This window comes from Silurus aristotelis, assembly GCF_946808225.1.
Source record: "Silurus aristotelis genome assembly, chromosome: 12".
Taxonomy (NCBI): domain Eukaryota; kingdom Metazoa; phylum Chordata; class Actinopteri; order Siluriformes; family Siluridae; genus Silurus; species Silurus aristotelis.
The window spans coordinates 8001844-8015817 of NC_139585.1; the positions used below are offsets into that span (position 1 = coordinate 8001844).

General features: G+C 36.6%; 1 long non-coding RNA gene across 1 annotated transcript; it reads left to right on the top strand.

Annotated features, from left to right (window-relative positions):
* Window positions 1-56: 56 nt before the first annotated feature.
* LOC310734550 lies at window positions 57-10969 on the top strand. The gene is made up of 3 exons (XR_014536072.1): window positions 57-156; window positions 9555-9609; window positions 10123-10969. It is a non-coding gene; the product is annotated as an uncharacterized lncRNA (long non-coding RNA).
* The last annotated feature ends 3005 nt before the right edge of the window (window positions 10970-13974 follow it).

Sequence of the window (13974 nt, forward strand, 5' to 3'; positions counted from 1 at the left end):
GTGTGTGTGTGTGTGTGTGTGTGTGTGTGTGTGTGTGTGTGTGTGTGTGTGTGTGTGTTTGTGCACATTCAGAACACACACTTCAGACAGCAGTAATCACAAAGTCTCGAGATAAAAGCTGTAGTCTAAAGTTTTATATTCTGGAACCCAAATCTGGTCAGTATTGCATGCATTTTGCTCATGTTCAACAGAATTGTTATAAAAGTTTTGAAACATAATAAGCTTGAAGGAAAAGAATGACCCCATTCTGCAATGTGAACATGTACAGTGCCTGTCAAAAGTTTGGAAACATCTAATTTTTAGGTTTTTTAAAACACATACATTGTCATTTGGTTTCTATGCAACAAACTAGGTGAGATAAAAACACAAGTCTTGGACAATGACTGACTGAAAGAAAGTTCTGTGGACAGATGAGTTGAATTTTACAGTTTGGCCCTAACAAAAGAAATGTAAGACAGAGAACATGATGGAAGATTTTAGCAGGCTGCTTCACACCCACAGCCAAACATGGAGGTGGAAACGTATGGTTTGCGGTTGTTTTGGAGCAGGGAGTTTTGGAGATGTATTCCAGGTGAAAGGAATCCTGAACCAGCATGGCTACCATTCCATAATTCAACAACATTCTATTTAATATGGAGCGCAGATATGATTTTTTATCTGAAACCAACTTCACCATGCAAATAAGACAATTACACAAATTATACATCCAAAATCTGCAAGCATTTTTAAGAGAGCAAACAGTCTGCTGGAGTGTTATTTATCATGGAATGACCTTCCCAGTCATAACACTTTAATCCCATTAAACTGTTCTGGGATGAACTTGATCACAAGGTCAGGAAAATATCTCCAACTAGAAAAGTACACCTTTGGCTTGACAAGTGGCATGGCAAAGTATTTCTAGATATATGCTTGGAGGAATGAACTGTCCGGATGCCAAAAGTGTGTAAAGCTGTTATTCATGGTAAGGGAGGATTTTGCTAAGAAATTAAAGTTTAATATTTGTCAATTCCTATATTTGTTTGTTCAAAGTAAATCTTTATACAGTTACATTACCTTTGTTTGTTGCATATAAATGAAAGGAACATGCAGTTGAGGAACCATTGGGTTTTTTTCTACTGTTTATTTGGGAAAAGCTCATACATAAACAAAATGAAAATAAAAACACACCCTCCTCAAACTGGTATAATGAGATGCAAATACATCATTGAATTATATTTTTTTACGTATTTAACTGAATGGCGTCCAAACAGATCTGCCGTAATTACTTGCAATACACTATTTTTATATATATTAAGTTGTTTATTTGAGCAAGTTTCACAAGCATGCCACATGAACCTGTCTAAATGAGAAGGTTTACAATCAAATGCAAGATTTCTTTAATGTTATCTTACAGTTAGATATATTTATTTGTAGCGTTATACCTATAAAGCATCTCACTTCCTTGCTTTAAATAAAATTTACAAATGTTGCAAAACTGGGTATGCTCTAAAAAATTGACCCAGTATTTAGAGCAGGGGTCACCAACATGGTCCAACAGGAGTCACCAGGTAGCCTTTTTTTGGGCCTTTTCTAAAAAATAGCTGTTTCCTACATTGTTGATAATTATTAGGAGAAATCATTAACATGATCAGTGTTAACATAGATGAATATCCTTCTTCATTTCTTTCGGCTTCTCCCGTTAGGGGTCGCCACAGCGGATCATCCGCATGTTTGATTTGGCACATGTTTTTACACTGGATGCCCTTCCTAACGCAACCCTCCCCATTTATCCGGGCTTGGGACCGGCACTAAGGCTTGTGCAACCCTAATGACTGGGGTTGGTTCCCTGACCAGGGATCGAACCCGGGCCGCAGCGTTAAGAGCGCCGCATCCTAACCAATAGACCACCAGGGAACCTACATAGATGAATATCATTCATTATTAATAATAACATATAATAAAAGGTAAATTGAGCAAATTTGTTCTTTCAGATCAAACTGAAAACAAGAAGTAGCTCTCAGTTTCAAAAAGGTTGGTGACCCCTGATTTAGAGAGTTCAATAAGAAAAACTAATACATTTTAATGTCATGTCAGGATTGTGCCAAAACTGACAATAATCTCTATTACCTATCAGCCTTCCATCTCACAAGGCTCTCACATGTCTCTAATCCCCCTCACCTGTGTCTTATTATGTCTTGTTAAGCATGCTGTTTCACTTCTGGTCTCCGTATGGTCAAGCTTTTGTTGGTGTTATGTGTGTGTTCCCCAGCCTTGTCATTATTGCCTGTTTTAGATTTATCTCTTATTTATGTTCATAGTTCTTGTATCTTACTGTTAGCTTACTGTAGCTTTTTGTTTTACTTGCATGAATAATTCTGCACTGGCAACCCACTCCTTTTATTATATGACATCAGTAGTGAGTTTTTGTTCTAAATTATGAATAGTTTAACATATTTACCATATAGACAACAATATATTCACATGTTTATCATTGTCCATACTTTAATTCCCATGCCTGAGAGCAACATGATAGGATTTAAAGCTCAACTGCAAGCATATTAGGAATGTGGAGATTTATAGAAGCACATCAAAGACATGACATTCAAATGAGCATTTTTGCTATAAAATAATCCCAGGTGAGTTTGATGATACCATGTATACTGTCTTTCATTAGTTTCTGTACAAACCCTGTTAGAGAATATTGTGTAGCTGCGTATTATTGACGAATTAATGTTTCCTCATGCAATATTGCTGTCTTGTCTGGTGCTGTATAGGTGCATATGAATAGCAATTTTAGGCCCATTATGTTCCTGCATTTTACAAATAATCATCTGTGTTTAATAACACAGTTATACAAGGAGAATATCTAGAAAAAACGATAAACCATTAATCATAGGTGTGTTAGTGATGAAGAAGTTGTTGGTTTATGTTGGTTTGTTCCCTTCCCTGCACATTTTCTACCCTGAGAATGGGCGTGAAATCAGAAATGCTTTCTGATGAATATTAGTGGGCAAATGCACTTTACAGTAAATGACCCTTCATTATGCCAACTATTGATTTGTCTTCTCTGGCGCAGTAATAGACTGTGGTTGATAATCAGGTTTAAAAGCTGAAGGAACGGTTCAGGAAAATTAAATTTGGATGAAATGTGCTCTCAGATGCAGTCAATCAGCCACAGCTTGGTTTATGTCCAAAATTGTTATTTATTTTTAGTTTTGTTCTATGGTCTAATATACTTTAGCGAAAAAGGAAAAGTAACTTGTGACCAGAAATTTGCATAATGTAGAGTATAGGAAGCAGCATACCATTAAAATAATAATCATGCTACTTCATGAATCCAATCCAAATACTGTACCAGGTACCATTTTTTCATACACAGAGAAAGTGCTTTGTGCATCTATTTACAATGGAATCATTGTGCTAGTTGTATATACTTACACAGACACAATGCAAAATGATAAATTAATTCTTGCATGCTACAAAAATGTAAACATTGAACGCAGACAAAAGACTTTTGCTCTTTAACAAGTGATAATGGGTAACTGTAAACAATATTAAACATTGCATAGAGTCTGAAAAAGCAATGATATTGCACTTAAAGTACATGCAATGCAAGGAGCGTCTGATCTCAGTCTGATTTACATTAAATAGCAGAAAATGTAACATTGTGAACCTCAGATTTATGTGATTTGTGATTTTGTTTGTTTTTTGGATTACATTTTTTTTTGTTTCAACCTTCAGTGCAATGTTTTTATATTATGTGATGCTTTTTTTGTCATCATAAATTTAGCACCACGCACACAATTACATCTATCATTTATTGAAGGCAATCTGCCTGCAAGAACCCATTGGAAAACCATGTGGTAGGACACGGGTAGAACATGCAAAACCTCATATGGATAGTAACTCGTGCTCAGGATTGATTTGGGGACCCTGGAGCCAACGGTGATACTCATTACACAACCATGAACAGCTGCAGTAGTATATGCCTATTTTCTATTTGCCAAATATACAGTTTTTTTGTAACTTATTCCAAATGAGTTCAGAATTCAAAGTGCCAAATAATATTTACATCAGTGCTATTAATTAGGTATGATCCATATCTCAAAACAATGTCCAATTATGTTTTTGTGCATTTTCCCCCAGTGTCCAGAACAAGTTTTGACAGATATTCTGACACAAACAAGGCTTCCAAGTCCCTATTCCAGATCGGGTTAGGACTACAGAGAAATGTGTCAGTCATATATTCCGCTGTACACATTTATAGCTTTATAGCTTTAAACACCACAGTGCTGCAGCTTTTTTATTAGCATTATGTCCAGAGAAGCTATTGGATGACATAGACCCTGTCACATGGAATGCAGCGATGAATGGTTGTCAGATGTGGATTTGCCGTGCTGCATTTGCTGTGCATCGACCCTGCTCACTGCGCCACATGGGTAGTAAAGCAGACAGATGTCTATGATGGCACAGCATATTATTCAGAAGCCATATTGTGCACACACGCTCTCTCTCTCACACACACACACACACACACACACACACACACACACACACACACACACTCATACACACATTCACACATATGCAGCCAACACAAAGAAATATGCAAATAAATGTTTCTAAACAGGAAAAAAAATACAAACAAGTAGAAGTGGAGGTGAGAACTATAAACAATTACTTAATGCCATTTCATGCCAGAGAGCGCAGAAGAGCATCTGGAGATTGCTTAGAAATGCAGTAGTTTCTCAAATTAAAGATAGTAATTGGAAACAAACTGGAGCTGGATGATGAGCACTTTAATTTATCTGTCTTGAGTTCAAATCTTTAAAAGATAATAAAAACTTTCATTACATTAATTCATACAGAATTATTAAGAACTACTGGAAACTTCATTTTGACTTTCATCCTGTCCATACTTATACATATTGTACACAATATGCATGTCTTTCAATGATCCCATTCAGTTGTTTTTATTTTTTTTTCTTGATATGGTTTTAAATTGCACGCACATCCTGAGCAATCATGTGCCAAACATATGTGCTTTGATTGAATCAAGAGAGAAATATGTCCAAAAGACATACTGTATACATTATTGTATATCATAAGGTCATATGAATATGTTCATCCGGTATATATTAGTTCTTTTTATCTTTTATTACAGTCTTGTAATAAAGAGTATACTAAGCAGATATGGAAAGATTAAATACAGATGTCACATCTCCATGACAAGGCACAGTACAGTTTTTAACCTAAACCCAGAACTATCTGTTTAGTACCTGCTTGAGAACCAGTACAAGTAAAAGCACAAGGTGTTGTCTATAGGTTGTGAGGTGGTGACTTCAATTCCCATACAAACAAAAAAAATATAGCATTAACAGTAGACAGGAACCAACCCCAGCCATTAGGGTTGCACAAGCCTCAGTGCCGGTCCCAAGCCCTGATAAATAGGGAGGGTTGCGTTAGGAAGGGCATCCAGCATAAAAACATGTGCCAAATCAAACATGCGGATGATCCGCTGTGGCGACCCCTAACGGGAGAAGCCAAAAGAAAGTAGCCAGTACCAACAGTAGTAACAAAGGAGGTCTGAATAATCGAAGCGCCATGTGGAACTTTCCAGGTTTTTCACAGTAGGAATTATTTCAGATGCTGCTAAATGTTGCTGTGCCACACAACCAGACACAAAAGCTTTTCAAGTTTATGTTTTCAGCTCGTGTCAAATCTGTGCTCAAATAACGGTCTGCACTTTGTCTCTAACCACATGTCTCTGTGGACACTAATGTATGATGATTTATTTACATGTCACCATTAAAACAATGGGTTTTCATTGGTTTTTAGAACATTTGAGGAGTCTCAATATCATAAAAGGTTCCTATTTGGGAAAGTAATGCTATACTACTAACATTGACATGCTCTGCTGAGAAGGACAAGCAAAGCACTTCTTAGGGTTCCGCATTTCTGTTTTAGGCAGATAGAATAGCAGTTATAATACAACAAACATCAAATCAACACAAATGCTAATGATACAAACACAAACTAAATGACCTATGGTTCTAAATGATCCAGTTTCGTCTAAACAGCAACCCGAATCCAAAACAAAAACTGCTTTACTTTTGCATGATTTATTGTCTTGTTGCATTGGTAGCAGGCTGTCTGAAGGGCCAGGGCAAATATAAATGGCACTTGGAAGGCATTAACTCATATTTTTTTGTACAATAGAAGCAGCCTGAAGGGCAAAGCCTTGAGGGCATCCTATTTTCTAGCATAGGGAAACCTGTAGGGAGGCCTATATTGTACTGCATCTCATTTTTTTTCTGTTGGAAGGGCACCTGTTCGGATCCTTCATCATCATCATTCCTTGGGAAATACATAGGGGAACTCTATAAGGCTTCATGTATTCTTTAGTGGAATGGAACCCAAGATTGCGCTTTATCATGTTTTATTTCCATGTGACACTTAGCCATTAGTGCACTTCATCACATTGTTTCTATTGTAAGCACACCCTAGAGGGCACTTTATCATGTTATTTCCATCGTACAAGACATCCTGGAGGGCATCTATCTTGATATATCTATTATAGTGGCACCCTAATGGGCACTTACATGGTGTTTTTTTGTACTGTTTGGGCACTGGGGCCGTCCTTAGTCTGTTATTGGTTTTATCAGTGGTTTGGGAGGTGATAGATGTTTCGGTGGTAGATATTTGGACCAAGCTGAAAATTTCAGCACTGTTAGATATCCTTAAACTAAATCTAAGGACAGAGTGACTGTAACAAAAGCAAAACCATTAGACTGAACCAATAATAGATCCTGGAAATAACTAGTCCTGAACATAAATAGATTGATAAAAGGGGATAAATGCAACCACTAACAGTACATTGTTCCATTGAGTGTCAAAGTTAGACTGGCAGAAATGCTTGGACACCAGCAAATGTTAGGTGCAAGGCTTTTTGTAGATAAAAATGTCTGGCACTGACGTATTATAGCAAGTGCACAGGTGTTGCTTTTGGTAGTTTAAAAGAAGAGTAAATAGTTCACCATTTGTGCTCAGCTCAAGTGTGACAAAATGTGCTATCTCGTTCCATGAGTACTTTAACAGACCTGTTTGCCATCCAAAAGGTTTGTTCAGTCCATGAAATAAATACTTGTTTTCTGCTCTGATTTTACTTTTGCAAAAATCAACGTTTAAGTGCTTCCCAAGGCCCCTTATACAAAACAGTGTCTGAATCTTTTTGATCTAATAAGTGAAATCACCACCCTGGAACACTTCACATATCTTCATCTTCCTCCAGAAATATGTCTCATATGGAAGAACCAAACACCAGCAAAAATGCAGCATATATAAAAACACGTTCTTGTTTTTAAGGCACTTCAGATGCATAGCCAGTGTCCAGTCTGAAACTCAACGCATTATTGTAAGAATAAGACTCGCATTGTGTGTGAATGTTAAGTCTGTTTATGTGATGAAATTAGTCTGTCCAAAAGTTAGTGGTCTATTCTGTCCTGTGGTTTTTAAAGAAAAAATGCTAAACAATAGAACATGTTTTTTTCAAACCTCATTTTGCCTATTCAGCATTTGTGACACCACCACTGACAGTCTTAACATGGAAAACAACAACAAAAAACTTGGGAGAAAAACATACTTGGGAGAAAAGAAAGTTTGTATTAAAATCCTTCTGTCATGCAACAGCCTGCTGAATCTGCGCACTCACCACAAAAAATCCTATTTTATCTGCGAAACTTGTTTTGTCAGATGTACCACTGTTGCATATAAATATAAGTGTCAAAGCTTGTAATATTAAGCAAAGAACACGGTGACAGATGTTGCCCTGGCTTACTCATCTCTCAGTTCTCATCCACCAGCCCACAGACAATAGCCTCTTTATCCGTGGGTACTTCCGGTACCACATTAGGGGGCATTTCTATTCAGACAGCTCCAATTCTGTCTCGACTGTGAGAGAGCAAGAAAGAGAGTATGTAAAAAAGAGAGAGAGAGAGAGAGAGAGAGAGAGAGAGAGAGAGAGAGAGAGAGAGAGAGAGAGAGAGAGAGAGAGAGAGAAGAGAGAGAGAGAGAGAGAGAGAGAGAGAGAGAGAGAGAGAGAGAGAGAGAGAGCACAGATATGCAACCAGTCCTCGTGTATTAGAGGAAAATTATACTAAATAGACAAAGGTTTGTGGACACTTGGCGATATAAATCTAATCTGCTTTTTAACATCCCATTCCACATTTAGTCTCAATATCGTGTTATAATAAGCAGATGTTCCTCTAGATGTTGGCGTGTGCTTGTGTAGATATGTACTCATTGTATACCTATCTGAAATGTGTTCAATAGAGTTGAGGTCAGAGCTCTATAGCAGGTTACTCAATATCTTCCACTGTAATCCATGTAAGGCATATCTTCATGGAGCTTGTTTTGTGCACAGAGGCATTCTAGAACAGGTTTGGGTCTCGTGGTTCAAACATTTTCAGTCCTATACAGCTGTGTGCACCTTTTCTGAAACAGTTTGGGGAAGAACATAAGAACATATGGCTTGAAAAGACAGATGTCCCAATACTTTTGTCCATGTAGCTTATATACCTTGTCTTAAATATTTAACATGTTTTTTTTTTTACACAAATCATCAAATAAACATGAATTCACTTTTTGATATAAAAAGGAGAAAAAAACATGATTGTGGAGAAACAGCTCTTCTGCCACAAAAGATCATAAGACTTAAACTAATCAGTGAAACCTTCAGGCATGTTCATCTGGTGCTGTGACATGTGATCATGTTTGGAAACGTCTGGAAAAATCACCCTCAAGGGGAATCCCGTCTGCATTCTTACACACTAAGGACATGTTTGTTGGCCACAAGACATCAGCAATGTCCTGCAGTCCATTTTAGATTAAAATAAAGCTCTATAATAGGGATAAATAGGAGCTGGGAATGCTTCATGGGCTTTAATCACATTCAGTCCATGCATCCTATTATACAGAAATAAGGTCAATTGGCCGTTTAACATTTAGACACAATTAAATGTTAAATCATTAAAATATCATGAACAGCCAAGTTAGCGAAAGAAAAAACAAAAAGCTCAAAGCGATAAATGTCACTGTGCGTATTTCATATAATGACACCAGGCTTTTGCTGAGGTAATTTAACAATATTCTAAACGCAGGAATGTTGCACATTAAAAGTTATGGCAGACTTCATGATGATGCTATACGAGGAACCTTCATAGCCACACTTAAAAAAGAGAAATTGATATATACAGCAGGATGTTAAAAAGCTGTTAGTAAATTAGATACGTTTCATATTTTATGCTAGTAGCATAACTGAGACGTCCAGCTATAGTTTAAAATGTCCTCATTGCAGCACATTGGAGTAAATTTCCTGCACTAATTGCTGGAACAAAATATGTCATTTAATAATTGCAGAGTATTTTCATTAAGCAAATGCATTGTGTTATTGGAGATGTTGTGCTGGCAGTGTAAGAGGGAAGGAGACTCTTCTGGGAGCTTCACTATCACAATACTGGCACAGACTGGACAGGCAGGAGCAAAACACGATTATTAACCTCTTTTCCTCTATTCAGAACCGGATCCAAAATGTTCTGCAGGAGAACCAAGCAAGCAATCACAAGCAGCAAGGTACAAGTAATATACCATATATTACAGCTTCAGTGTTGGGGACTGAATATTTCTCTTACAGTGAAAACTTTGTGTTTCATTGTGTGTTCTTATTTTTTTCAGACTTCTAATATTATATAACACATATGCATATTAATATTAATATTTATATTTGTGATTTTCATACGGTTTCATACAGAAAATTGGCTTATTTAACAAAGGGTCAAATGTGGTCATGTAGTATAAATGTTCCAAAAATAAAAATAAAAATCTCAAACAGGCATAACCAAATGTCAAATAAATCTGAAAAACAACAAAGCTAGTATAATATAATATAATATAATATAATATAATATAATATAATATAATATAATATAATATAATATAATATAATGCTTTATAATTGGTATTTATTATTATTTTTATTATTATTATTATTATTATTATTATTATTATTATTATTATTATTATTATTATTATTATTTGTGTGTGTGTGTGTGTGTGTGTGTGTGTGTGTGTGTGTGTGTATGACAGGACCATCGACCATGTGTGTGTGACAGGACCATCGCCATGTGTGTGTGACAGGACCATCGGCCATTTGTCCCCATTGAACACTGGCTCATACACACACAGCACAATGAAGCTGTTCAACAGAGAAAATTGTGGCCTGCCAGAATATTTGCCCAGCCATCACGCACGCACGCACACACACGCACACGCGCGCGCACGCACACGCACTCACGCTTGTTACGGGCTGGTCAATAGTGTCACCTAGTGGATATTTTGTGTCATTTCAGTCTTGCAGCACTTAATATTTGAGAATTACGGATACACTTTGAGCTGTGTATAAGTATGTAATATGGCTGAGCCTTTCAGTTTTCAATTTGTTGTAATTGTCTGTAGAAGACAAAATATGATTAGAAGGTCATGAGTTAAAATCAATGCACCAGTCATGCTGGACCCTTAAACAAGGCCCTTTGAGCCTCAACTGCTCACTTGTATAAATAAGATTATCATAGGATGCTCTGGATAAGGCTTAATGCTGAAGATGTAAATGTATTTATGTATAATCAGTTCTTTGTAAATAAATTAGTTGCTATACTAATCCATAAACGTATCTTACCCCAATGCATTCTTGGTTCTGATAAATCATTAGATGTTTATCAATCCATTTGAGTGTTTCAATGTGGAATAGTTTACTATAAGAGTATTCCTCCAAACGTACAGTTCCATACCTGTCTTATATGTTGTTGTTAAATATTTCATTAAAATGTGTGTAACTACAACTAACCAAAGTCTGTATTGCTTAACCTAATTTGCCCAAAAGAAGGTGATTTGAACTGCAAAAGCTCATACATGTCTTGTATCTATATTTTTTGAATCTTGGTAAAAAAATTTGTGGAGATGCCACTAATGTAATATCATTTAATTTAATATATATATATATATATATATATATATATATATATATATATATATATATATATATATATATATATATATATATATATATATATATAAAGTCTTGTCTGTGAGGAAAAGGCTTTTCTGTGTATAACCCTTAATGTGCTTCAGGTCAGAACATACAGTAACTATTTTAATATATCTTTTCAACAATACTATAGAAATGAAACTTGGTTATATTTTAGAGTAGTCAATGTGCAGCTTGTATATTAGTACCAGTTTACTGTCCTCTGAACAAAAACTGAACATACAGCTATTATTGCAGTCCCCAAACTTTTTTGCGCCACGGACCAGATTAATGTCAGACAATGCATCAAGAGTAAATCATAGACAGATGTGGCGGAGAGAATCCGGGAATTTTCCAAAATAATCGTTTAGAATCAGATAATAAATAAAATGGAAATAATGTAAGTTATATGAGGACACCCTAAGAGACAACAGCTGTATGTTGTGTAACCGTTCATGTTTTTGTCTGCTTGACAGGACAATACAAATGTGCATATCTTGTATTTAAGCAGTTATAATTTGGTGCTTTGAGTACAATTCTCTCATACTGACTACTGGATGTTCAACATGGAACCTCATGTCAAAGACTCTCTGAGAATTTAAGAATTATAACTGTTGCTCTCCACAAAGATGCCCGAGGCTATAAGAAGATCAGTTACACCCTGAACCTGAGTTACAGTACAGTGGCCAGGGTCATACAGAGGTTTTTTAAGACGGGTCCCACTCGGAACAGACCTTCCAAGGGTCCATCAAAGAAGTTGATAGACCCTTGGGAGGGTCCATCAAAGAAGGTGAGTTCAAGTGCTGTACGTCAGGTGCAGAAGCTGCTTTAGAAAACAGAAGCATTAATGCTCGTAGAATTGCCTTTGAGATTATAGAATGGAAAGTCCGCTTGTCAGTGCTCAGACCACATGCCTCACGCTGCAGCAAGTCAGTTTGCATGGATGTCGTCCCAGAAGGAAGCCTCCTTTGCAGCTGGCTCACAAGAAAGCCCACACCACAAAGATGACAACTGCCTTCCTGAGAAAGCTGAAGGATGGGTTAGGGTGATGGAGTGGCCAAGTATGTCTCCAGACCTGAACCCAATTGAGCACCTGTGGGGCATCCTGAAGTGGAAGGTGGAGAAAAGTTATGTGTCTAACATCCAGCAGCTCAGTGATGTCATTATGAAGGAGTGGAAGAGGATTCCAGCAGCAACCTGTGCAGTTCTTGTGAATTTCATGCACAGGTGTATTAAGACAGTGATAAATAACAATGGTGCTCACACAAAATATTTACACTTTGGACACAGTTTTGACATGTTCACTTAGGGTGTACTCACATTTGTTGGCAGTTATTTTGACAATAATGGCTGTATGTTGGTTTTTTTTGTAAATCTCTACTGCAATACACATTGACTATAAAATATATCAATTTTTATTTCTATAATAATATTATAATAATTTATTATAATAATTCTATAGATTATAATAATTTTATATAAAATAAATAAAATTAAATAAAATATTATTATAATAATTATATTCATTCATTTTCTCCCGCTTATCCGTAATTCGGGTCGTGGGGGCAGCAGTCTAAGCAGGCCCCCGCCTTCGACTGCTGCCCAATCCTCACAGCACCGTCCCTTATGGTCCCTCCTGCAGGTGGTGAGCCCACGAGAAGGCGGCCCCACATTACAGACCTTGATATTTCCCTCGTAAGGGCCCAAGAGTGGCAGCCTGGCGATACCGGGGCTTGAACCCCAGACCTTCCGATTGGCAACCCAACGCCTTAACCGCTGGAGCCACCACTCCAGCTATCCACCACTCCACTATAATTATATATAATTATATAATTCCAATAATAATTATAATATTCTATAATAATATTTCTATAATAATTTCTATTGAGGAGATTTACTTAAATAATGGCTGAAATGTGAGGGGTGTACTCACTTTTGTGAGATACTGTATCTCAGTCCCATTTGAATACTGGGAAAAAAACAGAAATGTTAAGTGATTATTGACCATCAATAAGAAAACAGAACAGAAGGCAGATGCCGTTCTGTATATGTAAGCACTAAAATAATAGTCAATAAATGATTAGTCAATAAAATAAATACTGCAAAAAAAACCTAATGAAAAGTTCATTAATTATAATAGTACAATAAAATTGAAAATTGAGCTTCTGCTGGCCAAAGCAGATGCAACCTGAAAGATGGTGTCGAAGCATCTGTTGGTGATCTATAGGATGGCAGTGGAGGTGAAGAAGAAGAAGAAGAAGAAGAAGAGGAGAGCGAGGACTGCGGACAAAGTGAGAGAGTCCAGAATTAGATAGTTTGGACATGTGCAGTGGAGGGACATGGGGTATATATATAAAGGAGAATGCTTAGTATGGATCCACCAGGCAGGAGGAAAAGAGGAAGGTTTATGGATGTGGTGAGGGAAGACATGCAGGTAGGTTTGAAAGAGACAGATGTAGAAGACAGGATAGTGTGGAGACAGATAATCCACTGTGGTGACCCCTAAACAAAATAAGAAGAAGATTATGATTCAAGGAGGTGGATTGCAAGTTTAGATGTTAATGATATGTTGATATGTTTATATGCATCCTGTTTTGTCTGTTAGTTTTTTTAAACCGTCAAACGATTTCCCATTCAACATGTTTCTATTAATTTATAAAGTAGTGTTTTTAAAGGAAAGCTTCTTAAACAAAATTGAAGCCTATTCTTCTTTTGAAGATGATTCCCATGATGCATTGTGCTAATGTGCTATTTAAAATAAATATTAAACTCTAAAAGTATCAAAAATGAAAGATGGCACAGCCTTGTGATCAAAATTATGTTTTAAAACTATATTTTTCAATGTAGCCCAAATGTAGTGTCTTAATAACCTATACCATGACTGGGTCCATTGTCAAGCTCTTGTGGTTTTATGT